Raw genomic sequence first — 14577 nt, 5'->3', positions numbered from 1 at the left:
TCTGCCACCCTGTGGCTGCCCCAGCTCTCTGGTCTTTACACACAGCACCATCTCCCCAGCCTGGCTTGGTTGGAGTGGTGAGGGGTTTGCATGAGGGGGTGTGACCTCAACAGAATTGTGTGGTAGGACTGGACTTTGCCCACCTCGCACCCAAGTAAATGTTCACCCAGTGACTTTGGGCTGGGATTCTCTTTAGAAAAAACAAAAAAAACAAACAGCCCCCCTACCTTATTATGAGAGTCATATCATAAATAACTCTTTGTGTTTGCTTAATTTATTGTTTAACACCCCCTAATTACCGAAACCAAAGTGATGTGGAGTCTTGTTGTCTGCATTTTGGCCTCAGCATCCTTAACTTCAAAGCTTTAGTCTGTCTGCTGGAGAGGATCAATTGAAGGTGATTCTCCCAAAAAGCAGAAAAGGAAATGTCAGGTTACAAGAACCTAAATTCTGGGTGCAAACTGCTGCAAACTTCCTATTAACCCAGCCTGACTAACCTCACTAACTGCTCAGTGGCTGTTAGGAAGAGGAGCTGAGCTTTGTCTCTATCCCACAGCCAGTTCCTCACCTAGGTGGAACCTGAATCAACCTTCAGAGAAAACTAGAGCCTGACTAAACTCATGTTACTGGAGGTAGGTCACAAATGCCATATCCAATGGCCTCTTCCTGTGTGCCCACGTAACGCAAAGGAGCCATGTACTGTGCCCCGGACAGAGAAGCAAAGTGTGTTTTTGCCTATGTCCCCACACCAGGACCTTCTTTCAGAATTAGGGTAGCAATGCCCTCTCTGTTGAAAAGCATGGTTTACCTAACAGTTCCAACCTCCTATTGCTTTGGCCTGCTGGCCTTCTCGCTTTGATATGGTAACTCAGGTACCCAGTCTCCTCTCCCATCCCCCAGATGGTTGTTATCCACCTCATAATGAGCACCTAAAGCAGGGACAAAAAAAAAAAAATTAAAACCAATACATATTCATGCCAAAACAAATGGTCCCCAAGCCTATGTTTAGAAGGTTAGCACTGTCTGAAAATCCTGCAGCAGCTTCGGGCAAGAGTGCCGCAGGACACTGACCTTGCTGAACAACAGTCGCTGCTCTGGTACAGAAGAGAGCCTCATGGGACTGTGGGAGAGATGATCCAGTGGCAGCCCACTGGCTTCTCCTAACAGTTCCACAGGAGGACCCCCAAATGTCACTGTGATCGATAAACTGGAATTGTCTCTAATTTCCTGATGGCAGTTTCTGTTGAAGGAAAAAGAATCAGGAGCTTCTGACAGACAGACAGACCCACACTGACTCCTTGCCTTCCTTTTAGCAGGCTGTCTTGGGAAGGCCCTTCAGTCCAGGATAGGACCTATCATGGCTCTCGCTGTCTTACCCCTGCTCACTCACCAAGCCTGCAGTATCTGCTCTCAGTGTTGTTTATAACACACTTCAGTTATCCTGCCTGCTTGTACTTTCTGCTGCCCTTCCCTGTTACCTTTGAGTTTCTTGGAACTGTGGCTGTGCGTAGATTCTCTTTTCTATTCACAGCCTTTCACTAGCCTTGCTCTAATGGTTTAGCACTTGATTTGAGAGAAGCTTACCCACAATATAATGCTTCTTTTCCTTAAAAAAAATTTAATTAAAAAAATCCGCTAAAATGAAGCATTCTTTGATTCCCTTGTCCATGATGGTGCCTAGCCCAAGTGAGTGAGGCAGGCCGTGTTGGCCTGGGTGACTGTCATGGTTGTAGAGTTGGCCATCACTCCATGATGTTGACGGCTGTCTGCTCCAGTTTCAGGTCCTTGACCCTAAGAGGTGCACTCAGACCCATCGCTGACGGTGCTTCTTTAGCCCCATCCCAATTGGCGTGAAACATCTGTGACCAGAACACTGGGGTGAAGCCTTCCTCACCAGTCATATCTGACAGTGGGCATGCTTTGGTTTTGCTTCTGATCTTGTGTTCTAAGGTAGTCAGTGAAACTGGATTCTGAGTGAGCTCCAGTGTTCTGACCTTGTAGCTTTGGAAAATACACATCTCAAACAAAACCAAATGCTGTTATCAACAAGCCAGCACAGGCAAAGTGATGGTTCTCACACCACCCCCAATTAAACTGGGATTTTGAATGTGGCTCTTCTGTATGTTGTGTATGCTAGGTGATACCCTCAGAAGGGGCTGACTACTAGGCTGACCGTATGTGTGTTTTATACAAGTGTGTAAGACTAAAGACTCACATGCACGAATTGCAGAGTAAAGAGACAATACTTGTGAACGCGTGAACGTTACGTGTAGATGCTAGATCTTAAGCTGCTAATTGTTGAGAGAGAATTCAGTTATGTTCTGTCTGGCTGCTGTGGAGTCTCAGCAGCACCTTTGCTGTACATAAAATGAAAATAAAGACCTCAGCTAGAAACCTGCCAGTTGACTCGGGTTTGTTTTGTTCTTTGTGCATCCCCTATTTCCAGTGACAGGTGCATCTGTCTGGAAATTCTGGTTGTGGGTTGAGTGGGAGAGATGGGGAGGAAGATTGTCACACTAGAGTCTTGAAACTGTAACTGGCAACCAGAAAATTGTCACAACTGCTTGGACCTTACAGACATCATTCCAGGTTGGCACTTTCCCATGAATGTTTTAGCTGGTAGCTATGACTACGTTTGAAGGGCCAGGGAAATGGCTCCGTTGATAAAATGCTTGCTGCACAAGCACGAGGACCTGTGTTTGGATGCCCAGCACCCAGGTAGAAGTCAGGTGTGTGAGTGTGCACAATCGTGGTTGTGGAGATAGCGAGATGGACAGATTCCTGGTGCTTGCTGGCCAGGTCTCTCCAAATTTGTAATCTCTAGTTTCACTGAGAGAGTGTGTATTAGGGTTATCTAAAGGAGATTGAATGAAAATAATATATATTGAAAGAAGATTTATTAGAATGATTAGATTTATTAGCTGTGTTCCAGCTAATCCAACAATGGCTGTCCACTGACAGGCCAAGAATCCAGCAGCTGTTTAGTCCACAAGGCTGGATGTCTCAGATGGTCTTTAGACATTGAAATCCCGATGTAGCGTCTCAGCAGCAGGCTGGATGAACTTGCCAGAGAGTAAGGGCAAATAAAAAGCAAAAGCTTCCTTCTTCTGTGTCCACTTATGTGGACTGCCATCAGAAAGTATGACCCACTGGGACTGGAGAAATGGCTCAGAGGTTAAGAGCATTGACTGTTCTTCCAGAGGACCTGAGTTCAATTCCCAGTAACCACATGGTGGCTCATAATCATCTATGTGAGATCTGGTGCCCTTTTCTGGCTTGCAAGCATACATGCAGGCAGAACACATGAATGAAGTCTAGATAGATAGATGGATAGATGATAGATAGATAGATAGATAGATAGATAGATAGATAGATAGATAGATAGATAGATTGATAGATAAACTGATAAACATCTTTTTTAAAAAAAGTGTGATCCACATTTAGGATGGTTCTTTCTATCTCAAATGGCCCATTTAAGCAAACTTCCTCCTCCTCACAGGTATGCTCAGCAGCTTGGGATTTGGTTGATTGTAGGTGTAATCAAGTTAACAACCAAGATGAGCCATCACACATCTAAAATAAAAAAAAGTTGGTGAAGAAACAGGGCAGGGGTGGCACATGCCTTTAACCTCAACACTCGGGAGACAGAGGCAGGTGGATCTCTGAGCTCAAGGCCAGCCTGGTCTATAGGATGAGTTCCAAAACAAGCAAAGATACACAGAGAAACCCTGTCTCAACAACAAAAAGTAGTTATTGATGAAGACAGCTGAAATTGATCTCTGGCCTCCATGCATATGCACACACCAGACACACACAGAAACGTATACATATGTGCCTACCTTCAGGGCTTTTGGAGGAGCATTCAAGCACTAACCTCCCAACTCAGCATCTCCTGACCCCAAAATGGGCAGAGTAATGTCTTCCATTGTTTCAAAACTTTGCAAAAGTTACTATGGTAGGTGGAAACAGATACCAGGCATTCAGAAGTTTAGAGTTGTTATCCAGTCTAATCCTAGGTGTGGTTTTGTTAAAGAAGTCATAGTTTGTTTCTCTGTGGAGCTAGAGCTAGAACCAGGGCTGCCTTATGCTAGGCAAGTACTCAGCCAGTCACATCCCAGCCTCAGAAATAGTAATTTTGTGGTTTGCCTTTTGGTTTTTTGTTTTTTCTGACACTGCATGTTTGCTCACTTGCCATGGCACATGTAGAGATCAGAAAACAATTTTTGGAAGTTGATGCTCTCACCATGTGTTTGTAGGTATCAAACTCAGATCGTAAGGTTGAGTAGCTGGTGCCATCTGAATGCCTCCAGAGACAATAATTTTCACTGGGACTTTTGCCGTAGCTCAGAAAATCCAGAGATGCACAATTTCATGTATGGAAATGAAGGTGGGGTTGTATGACTGCACACCCATAATGGCTCACACCCGTAATCTCAGGACACAAAAAAATGAATTAAAAATCAGCCTGAGCTATATAGTTCCAGGGTGCCCTGAGCTATATAATGATGCTCCACTGAAAAACAAGAACTAAGGGTGTAGTTTAGTGGTGGAGCATTTGCCTAGCAAGGCGCTGGGTTCCACAGCCAACACTTAAAGACCGGAATTATAGGATAGTAAATGCAATGGGGGATGGATGTGTGCAGCCTGTGGGCCGGAGATGAGCAGATGCTGTGTGTGACTGGACAGCTAGGAGATGCTCAGTCATAAAGGGGACCTGACTTTCCTGAAATACACTTTTTGGAAATGCCAAGCTTGGTGGCACACACTTGTCATGCCAGTGCTGTGGAGATGGAAACAGGAAGATCCTGGTGCTTCTGGCCAGCCAGCCTAGCAGAGTTGGCAAGCTCTGGGCTGTCAGAAAACAAGGTTGAATGGCACCTGAGGAATAACACCTGGGGTGGTCATCTGACTTACACACACACACATACACACACACACACACACACACACACAAGAACTTGGTAGAAATGTGGGCAGAAGTTAACCAACAAATGGTTCACAGAAGAACGTAGATGCAATAAGCATTCCAGAAAAGTGTTTAGCTTCTTGTACAATCTCTATGAAGTGAAAATAGCCTGTTGGAGAACAGTATTGTCTCCCATTTGTGTTGAAACATTTTATTTATACAAATATAAATAGAGGCTGAGCAGTGGTGGTGCATGCCTTTAATCCCAGCACTCGGGAGGCAGAGGCAGGTGGATCTTTGTGAGTTCAAGACCAGCCTGGTCTACAAGAGCTAGTTCCAGGACAGGCACCAAAGCCACAGAGAAACCCTGTCTCAAAAAAACAATATATATATAAAATCTCTTAAATTACACTGAAGAGAGGTGGTGAAGGACTTCCATCATTGACACTTGTACAATATAAGTCTTTCTGAAACAAACTTTTGTTTTGTTTTGGTTTGGTTTGGTTTATCATGACGGGGTTTTTTTGTGTACCCCTGACTGTCCTGGAGCTCACTCAGTAGACTAGGCTAACCTCAAACTCACAGAGATCCACCTGCCTCTCAAGTACTGGGATTAAAGTGCTTGCAGCAAACTTTTTAAAGATTGATTTTCAAATGTGGCGGGGAAGGGGCAGGTCCTTTGCACGTGAGTGCAGAGCACACAGAGGCCAAAAGAGGACATTGGATCTCTTGGAACGGAAGTTAGAGGCAGTTGAGTGGGCAGATTTTTCTGTCCCTCCTGCCAGTTCCCAAATCATGCACAGAGACTTCCTGTAAATTATGAAAGCTCGACTGGCAGCTTAGGCTTGTTTCTAGCTACCTCCTATAACCTAAATTAACCCACTTCTGCTCATCTGCTTTCTGCCCTATGGCTTTATCACCTTTACTCTGTACTGCCCACGCTGCGTCCCTGTTTCCTCTGCCTGGGAACTCCCCACATGTCTGCTCTTCTTCCCAGTGTCCTCTCTACCCTGAAAATCCTGCCTAGCCATTGGCCGTTCAGCTTTTTATTAAAGCCATCTGAGTGACACATCACCACAGTGTATGAAAAGATTATTCCACAACAGAGGAGGGTGCTGGGGGCTGAACTGGTGTCCTCTGTAAGAGCAGTATGTACTCTTCAACTACCAAGCCCTCTCCAGGGCTGAGTGTGAGTCTTTTGAAGAGAAGATGTTTATTCTCTTGTATAAAACTTTCAAGGAGCTGGAGAGATGGCTCAGTGGTTGAGAACACTGGTTGCTCTTCCAGAGGATCCAGGTTCAATTCTCAGCACCCACATAACAGCTTACAACTATCTGTAACACCTATTCTAGAGCATTCGACACCCTCACAGAGACATACCTGCAGGCAAAACAGCAATGCACGTAAAATACAAATAATTTTTAAAAAAAAAAACTTTCAAGACAGGGTTTCACTTGGACACTCCTGCTGGCTGGTATTGACCCAGTCATCTACCAGCTGGGTGCCCTATGATAGACAAGTTCAGAACGTTCTGCATCTCCAGAGCCTCTGCGAGTGATGGCAAAAGTCCAAGTGAAAAATTACTGTCTTGGTGCCTGTAGATGCAGGCACCTGCCACCAAGCCTGGTGACCTGAGTTCAATACCTAGAAAACACTTGGTAGGAGAGCACCAAGTCCCATGAGTTAACCTCTGACCGCCACACATGCACAGTGGCAAGTGTGCGGAACACAGAATAGAAAAACATAGACACAGTATATAAGCAAATATAAACACACACACCAAAATGCCTCTCAAATGCTCAAATTATAGGCATCTGCTGCCATCCATGCTTTATCTATAAAATCATCTTTTAAAAATTTTTAAAACTCAGGCACTAATGACATAGCTCCGCCAGTGAAAATGCTTCCCACATGATCTTGACACCGAGTCCCATCCTTGGGACTCAGGATAGGAGGAGAGAGAACCTAACTTCTAAAAGTGGTCCTCCAACCTTCACATGTGTGTTCTGGCACACAAATGAGCAACACACATGGACATACATGAGCACATACATGCACATATGCACACATGCACAAACGCGCGCATGCACACACACACATGCATACAGTATTTTAAAAAAAAAAGAGAGAGAGAGAGAGAGAGAGAGCAACCAGGCAGTGGTGGCACATGACTTTAATCCCGGCACTGGTGAGGCAGAGTCAGGTAAATCTCTTTGAGTTTGAAGCCAGCCTGGTCTACAGAGTGAGTTCAAGGGTTCTCAAGACAGAGAAACCCTGTCTTGAAATAAAAGGAAGAAGAAAGCAAGCCAGTGACAGGAAAGGAGTACACAGTGTCCTTTTCTGAGTTGTCCTGGGCCATCTCTCTGAAGGTTGTCTGGGGCAAGTTTCCTAGGGTTCTTCCAGCCTGCAAGTCTAGATCTAGTGGTTCAGAGGGTCCCACTGCTGCAGAGCAGGGACAGGTGTGATTGCAGCAGCTGGTCTCCTCTGACCGCACAGAGCCTGACCGGCAACAGCGTGCTGAGCTCATGACAGGGCCGTGTCGTAATGGACTGAAGCCATGTGTGGGAGAAAGACAGAAACTCTTCTACTGGGTCATAGGGAGAGGCTCAATGAGGCTCAGAGTGACTGAGCTGAGAAATGGTGGGATTTTTTTTTTGACACTGTTTAGGGGAGGATGCAGGAGGCTGAAGATCAAATCCAGGGCCCCCCCACATGCTAGGCAAGCACTTGACCACTGAGCTACACCCTAGCCTGAGATGCTGGGTTCTGATGGGCAGAAATGGCTGAGGAGGGTGGTATAAGTTAGAGGAACTGTATCAGCAAACCACAGGGTGAGCGGGCCAAGATGAAGAGCTTGAGCAATAGGCAGGTGCCAGGCAGTCAAGTCAAAGCCATAGTGGGAACCAAGCTGCAAGGGATGGTCAAGGCCAGCTGGGGTGGCAGCTCGGGGGTTACGTACTTGACCAGGAATCACAAGACCTTAGGTCCCATTTCAGCACTGCCAAAAGCCAGACACTGAATGCCCTGCCCAAGGTTTGTTTACCACCACGAGAAGTCACTGAAGGTGTTGAGAAATGACCCAGTCATATGTTTAAAGGTAATTACAGCTTTTCAAAAAGGAACCAGTTTTTTATGTCATCCAAATTGTCAGGATGGTTTAACAATGCTGCATATGCAACACTAATTCCAGAAAGCCAACAAACACACGGAAGTTAAACAGTGCTTACCTGCATCATCAATGGGTCAAGAAAGAAATAAAGGAGAAATTAAAGACTTCCTAAAATTCAATGAAAATGACCACACAACATATCCAGATATATGGGACACAATGAAAGCAGTGTTAAGAGGAAAGTTCACAGCACTAAATGCCTACATAAAGAAGCTGGAAAAATCCCACACTAGTAAATTAACAGAACATTTGAAAACTTTAGAACAAAAAGAAGCAAACTCACCCAAGAGAACTAGATGGCAGGAAATAATCAAATTGAGAGTTGAAATCAATAAAATAGAAACAAAGAAAACAATACAAAGAACCAATGAGACAAAAAGTGGTTCTTCCAGAAAATCAACAAAATATACAAACTTTTATGCAAACTAACCAAAAGGCAGAGAGAATATCCAAATTAGTAAAATCAGAAATGAAAAAGGGGACATAACAACAGACACAGAGGAAATACAAAGAATTATCAGGTCATATTTTGAAAACCTGTACTCTACAAAATTGGAAAACTTAAAGGAAATGGACAACTTTCTGGATAAGTATCACTTACCAAAATTAAATCAAAACCAGATAAGCAAATTAAACAGACCTATAACTGCTGAAGAAATAGAAACAGTCATCAAAAGTTTCCCAACCAAAAAAAGCCCAGGACCAGATGGTTTCAGTTCAGAATTCTACAAGATTTTAAAGAAGAACTAATACAAATTGTTCCACACAATAGAAACAGAAGGAACATTGTCAAACTCTTTTTATGAGGCTACAATTACCCTGATACCCAAACCACGTAAAGACATTACTAAGAAAGAGAATTACAGACCAATCTCACTCATGAACATTGATGCAAAAGTATTAAATAAAATACTGGCAAATCAAATCCAAGAACACATCAGAACCATCATTCACCATGAGTTAGAGTACTCAAAACAGCCTGGCATTGGCATAAGAACAGACAGGACCAATGGAACCGAATAGAAGATCCGCCCGGATATTAATCCACACACTTTCGAACACCTGATTTTTGACAAAAAAAAAAAAATTATCAAATGGAAAAAAAGAAAGCATATTCAACAAATGGTGCAGGCATAATTGGATATCAACATGTAGAAGAATGAAAATAGACCCATAGCTATCACCATGCACAAAACTCAAGTCCAAATGGATCAAAGACTTCAACATAAAGCCAGCCACACTGAACCTCAAAGAAGAGAAAGTCAGAAGTACACTTGAATGCACTGGCACAAAAGACCACTTCCTACATATAACCCCAGTAGCACAGACACTGAGGAAACAATTAATGGGACCTCCTGAAACTGAAAAGTTTCTGTAAAGCAAAGGACACAGTCAACAAGACAAAACAACAGCCTACAAAATGGGAAAAGATCTTCACTAACCCCACATCAGACAGAGTGTTGATCTCCAAAATACACAAAGAACTCAAGAAATTGGTCATCAAAAGAACACAGCCATTCCACTAAAATCAGGAACAAGACAAGGCTGTCCATTCTCACCATATCTCTTCAATATAGTGCTTGAAGTTCTAGCAATAGCAATTAAGACAACATAAGGAGACCAAGGGGATTCGAATCGGAAAGGAAGAAGTAAAACTTTTGTTATTTGCAGATGATATGATTGTGTACATCAGTGACCCCAAAAACTCTTCCAAAAAACTCTTACAGCTGATAAATACCTTCAGTGATGTGGCAGGATACAAGATTAACTCAAAAAAATCAGTAGCCCTTCTATACACAAAGGATAGAGACGCAGAGAGGGAAATCAGAGAAACTTCACCTTTCACGATAGCCAAAAATAGCATAAAGTGTCTGGGGTTACAATAAGCAAGAAAGTGAAAGATCTATTTGACAAGAACTTTAAGGCTTTGAAGAAAGAAATTGAAAAGAACACCAGAAAATGGAAGGATCTCCTATGCTCTTGGATGGGTAGGATCAACATAGTAAAAATGGCAGTTCTACCAAAGGCAATCTATAAATTCAACGCAATCCCTATCAAAATCCCAACAAAATTCTTCACAGACCTTGAGAGAACAATAATCAACTATATATGGAAAAACAAAAACCCAGGATAGCCAAAACAATCCTATACAATAAAGGAACTTCCGGAGGCATTACCATCCCTGACTTCCAACTTTATTACAGAGCTACAGTAATGAAAACAGCTTGGTATTGGCATAAAAACAGAGACATTGACCAGTGGAATTGAATCGAAGACCCTGATATTAATCCACAAACCTATGAATACCTGATTTTCGACAAGGGAGCTAAATTTATACAATGGAAGAAAGAAAGCGTGTTCAACAAATGGTGCTGGCATAACTGGATGTCAACCTGTAGAAGAATGAAAATAGATCCATATCTATCACCATGTACAAAACTCAAATCCAAATGGATTAAAGACCTCAATATAAATCCGACCACACTGAACCTGATAGAAGAGAAAGTGGGAAGTAGTCTGCAACACATGAGCACAGAAGACCACTTTCTATGTATAACCCCAGTAGCACAGCCAACAAGAGCAACAGTGAATAAATGGGACCTCCTGAAACTGAGAAGCTTATGTAAAGCAAAGGACACTGTCATTAAGACAAAAAAGCATCCTACTGACTGGGAGAAGATCTTCACCAACCCCGCGTCAGACAAAGGTCTAATCTCCAAAATATATAAAGAACTCAAGAAACTGGACATGAAAATTCTAATTAACTCAATTAAAAAATGGGTTACTGAACTGAAAAGAGAATTTTCATCAGACGAAGTTCAAATGGCCAAAAGACACTTAAGGAGGTTCAACCTCCTTAGTGATCAGGGAAATGCAAATCAAAACAACTTTGAGATACCATCTTACACCTGTTAGAATAGCTAAAATAAAAAACACCAGTGATAGCCTATGCTGGAGAGGATGTGGAGTAAGGGGAACACTCATCCATTGCTGGTGGGAATGCAAATTTGTGCAACCACTTTGGAAATCAGTGTGGCGGTTTCTCAGGAAATTGGGAATCAATCTACCTTAGGATCCAGAAATACCACTCTTGGGAATATACCAAAGAGATGCCCAATCATACTACAAAAGCATTTGTTCAACTATGTTCAAAGCAACATTGTTTGTAATAGTTAGAACCTGGAAACAACCTAGATGCCCCTCAATGAAAGAATGGATAAAGAAAGTGTGGCATATATACACATTAGAGTACTACTCAGCAGTAAAAAAATAATGACATCTTGAATTTTGCATGCAAATGGATGGAAATAGAAAACACTATCTTGAGTGAGATAACCCAAACCCAAAAAGATGAATATGGTATGTACTCACTCATTAGTGGACCCTAGCCATAAACAAAGGACATTGAGCCTATAGTTCACAAGCCTAGAGTAGCCAGAAAACAAGGTGAACCCAAAGAAAAACATATATAGATCCTCCTGGAAATTGGAAGCAAACAAGATTGCCGGGGAAAAAGTTGGGAGCATGGGGATGGGGTTGGGGTATGGGTAGGGGTGGGTGAAGGGGAGAGGAGGAGAGAGAAGGGAAAAAGGAAAGACTGGAGAGAGCTTGGGGGAGTGGGAGGGTGGAGATGGAGGAAGGGCAAATATAGGAACAGGGAAGAAGATACCTACATTAAGGGAGCCATTTTAGGGTTGGCAACTCTAGAGGGGATCCCAGGTGCCCACAGGGATGTCCCCAGCTAGGTCCTTGGGCAGCAGAGCAGAGGGTATCTGAACTGGCCTTGCCCCACTATCACACTGATGATTATCTCGAATATCACTATAGAATCTTCATCCAGCAACAGATGGAGATAGAGACAGAGACCCTCATCAGAGCAAGGACTGAGCTCCCAAGGTCCAGTTGAAGAGCAGAGGGAGGGAGATGAGCAAGGAAGTCAGGACCATGAGACATTGGTCCACCCACTGAGACAGTGTGCCTGTTCTAATGAGAGCTCATCAAATCCATCTGGACAGGACCGAATGAGCATGCAATCAAATTGGACTCTCTGAATGTGGCTGATAATGGGGCCTACTGAGAAGCCATTGATAAAGGCACTGGGACCTGTTTCTACTGCACTTACTGGCTTTTGGGGACCCTAGTCTATTTGGATACAAAGCTTCTTAGGCCTGGATGTAGGGGGGAGGGCCTTGGACTTCCCACAGGGCAGGGTTCCCTGCCCTCTCTTAAGGAGGGAGGGAGAGGGAGGAGGGGGAGTGGGGGAGCAGGAGGGGAATGGGAGGAGGGGAGGAAGTATAAATTTTTGAATGGAAAAAAATAAAAAATTGAAAAAAAGAACACATAATCCAATTTTAAAAAATGGAGTACAGACCTAAACAGAGAACTCTCAACAGAGGAATCTAAAGTGGCTGAAAGACACTTAAGGAAATGCTCAACATCTTTAGTCATCAGAGAAATGCAAATCAAAACAACTCTGAGTTTCCATCTTACACCTGTAAGAAGGGCCAAGATCAAAAACACTGATGACAACTTATGCTGGAAAGGTTGTGGGGTAAAGGGAACACTTCTGCATTGCTGGTGGGAATGCAAGCTGGTACAATACCTTTGGATGTCAGTGTGGCGATTTCTCAAAGAATTAGGAAACAACCTTCCTCAAGACCCAGTAATACCACTTTAGGGTATATATCCAAAAAATGCTCAATCGTGCCACAAGGACATGTGCTCAGTTATGCTCACAGCAGCTTTGTTTGTCATAGCCAGAGCCTGGAAACAATATAAATGTCCCTCAACCAAAGAATGGATAAGGAAAATGTGGTACATTTACACAATGGAGTACTACACAGCAGAAAAAAATAACATCTTGAAATTTGCAGGCAAATGGATAGATCTAGAAAACATCATTTTGAGTGAGGTAACCCAGACCTAGAAAGACAATTATCATATGTACTCACTTATAAGTGGTTTTTAAACATAAAGCAAAGAAAACCAGTCCACAAATCACAATCCCAGAGAACCTAGACAACAATGATGACCATAAGAGACTTGCATAGATATAATCTACATGGGAAGTAGAAAAAGACAATATCTCCTGAGTAAATTGGGAGCATGGGGACCTTGGGAGAGGGTTGAAGGGAAGGGGAGGGGCAAGGAGGGGAGCAAAGAAAAATGTAAAGCTCAATAAAAATTAATAATAAAAAAGCCAATGTTGCATGCATTCTTTGGCCTGTCCCCTGTGAATATCACAAGGCGGGAAGGTTAAATGTTAGCCCACGACTGCCACTTCCCCCTCTTCTAAACTAGGAAGCAACAGTCCTAAGAGAAAAATTGGCAGTTTTTGTTTTGTTTTGTTTGTTTTTGATTTCTCAGGACAGGGGTTTTTCTGTGCAATGGCCCTGGCTGTCCTGAAACTCCCTCTGTAGGCCAGGCTAGCCTTGAACTCACAGAGATCTGTCTGCCTCTGCCTCCAAAGTGCTGGGACTCCAAAAGGCACGCTCCACCCCTGCCTGGCAAGAATTCACAGTTTATTTTTTAAGGATAATGAGATCTTAGGCACCCCAGACTGGCTTCAGAGTCACTCTGTAGCTAAGGATGACTTTGCAATCCTGACACTGTTCTCCCACCCCCACCCCCACCACTGGTCACAAGTATCCACCATCACATCCGGTTTTAGAATTCAATTCTTTTTATTCTTAAAGACAGGCATAGAGGTACACAGCCTTAATCCCAGTACTCTGGAGGCAGAGACAGGTGGACATCTCTGTGAATTTGAGCCTAGCCTACTCCACTCCACACAACAAGTTGTAGGACAGCCAGGGCTACACAATGGGACCCTGTCTCAAAAAAACAAATAAAAGACTTTTCAATTTCATTTTATTTTTAATAATGTGTGTGTGTTATTTCTGGCGATGTGGTTGTGTATGGTACGTGCCATTTGTGGTTATATGCTTGTGTGTGCAGTGCCAGTGAAGGCTAGAAGACAGTGTCCAATCCCCTGGAGCTGGAGTCATAGGCAGCTGTGAGCCACCTGACTTGGGTGCTGGGAACTGAACACTCAGGTTCTTTAAAGAACAGTACATGCTCTAAAGCAACAAGCCGTCTTTTTTTTTTTTTTTTTTTTTTTTGGAGACAGGGTTTCTCTGTGGTTTTGGAGCCTGTCCTGGCACTAGCTCTTGTAGACCAGGCTGGTCTCAAACTCACAGAGATCCGCCTGCCTCTGCCTCCCGAGTGCTGGGATTAAAGGCGTGCGCTACCACCGCCCGGCCTTTATTCTTATTTTTAATTACAAATACATGGAGGCAAGTAGGTACTTGCACGCAGTGCCTACGTGGAGACCAGCAGTACTGACAAATCTGGAGCTGGAGTTACGGGTGGTTGTGAGCTGCCCAAGTGCTGGGAACCAAACCCAGGTCCTCTGCAAAAACAGAGCAGTCTCTCAACTGCTGAGCCATCCCACAAGCCCCTTAATTCTGTTTTTCTGTTTCTTTTTCTTTTTTCAGACAGG

This window comes from Alexandromys fortis, unplaced genomic scaffold (genome assembly GCF_014885135.2).
Source record: "Alexandromys fortis isolate MF-2015 unplaced genomic scaffold, M_Fortis_MF-2015_v1.1 scaffold_59, whole genome shotgun sequence".
In the NCBI taxonomy this organism is placed as follows: Eukaryota; Metazoa; Chordata; class Mammalia; order Rodentia; family Cricetidae; genus Alexandromys; species Alexandromys fortis.
This window is presented reverse-complemented; position numbering follows the sequence as displayed.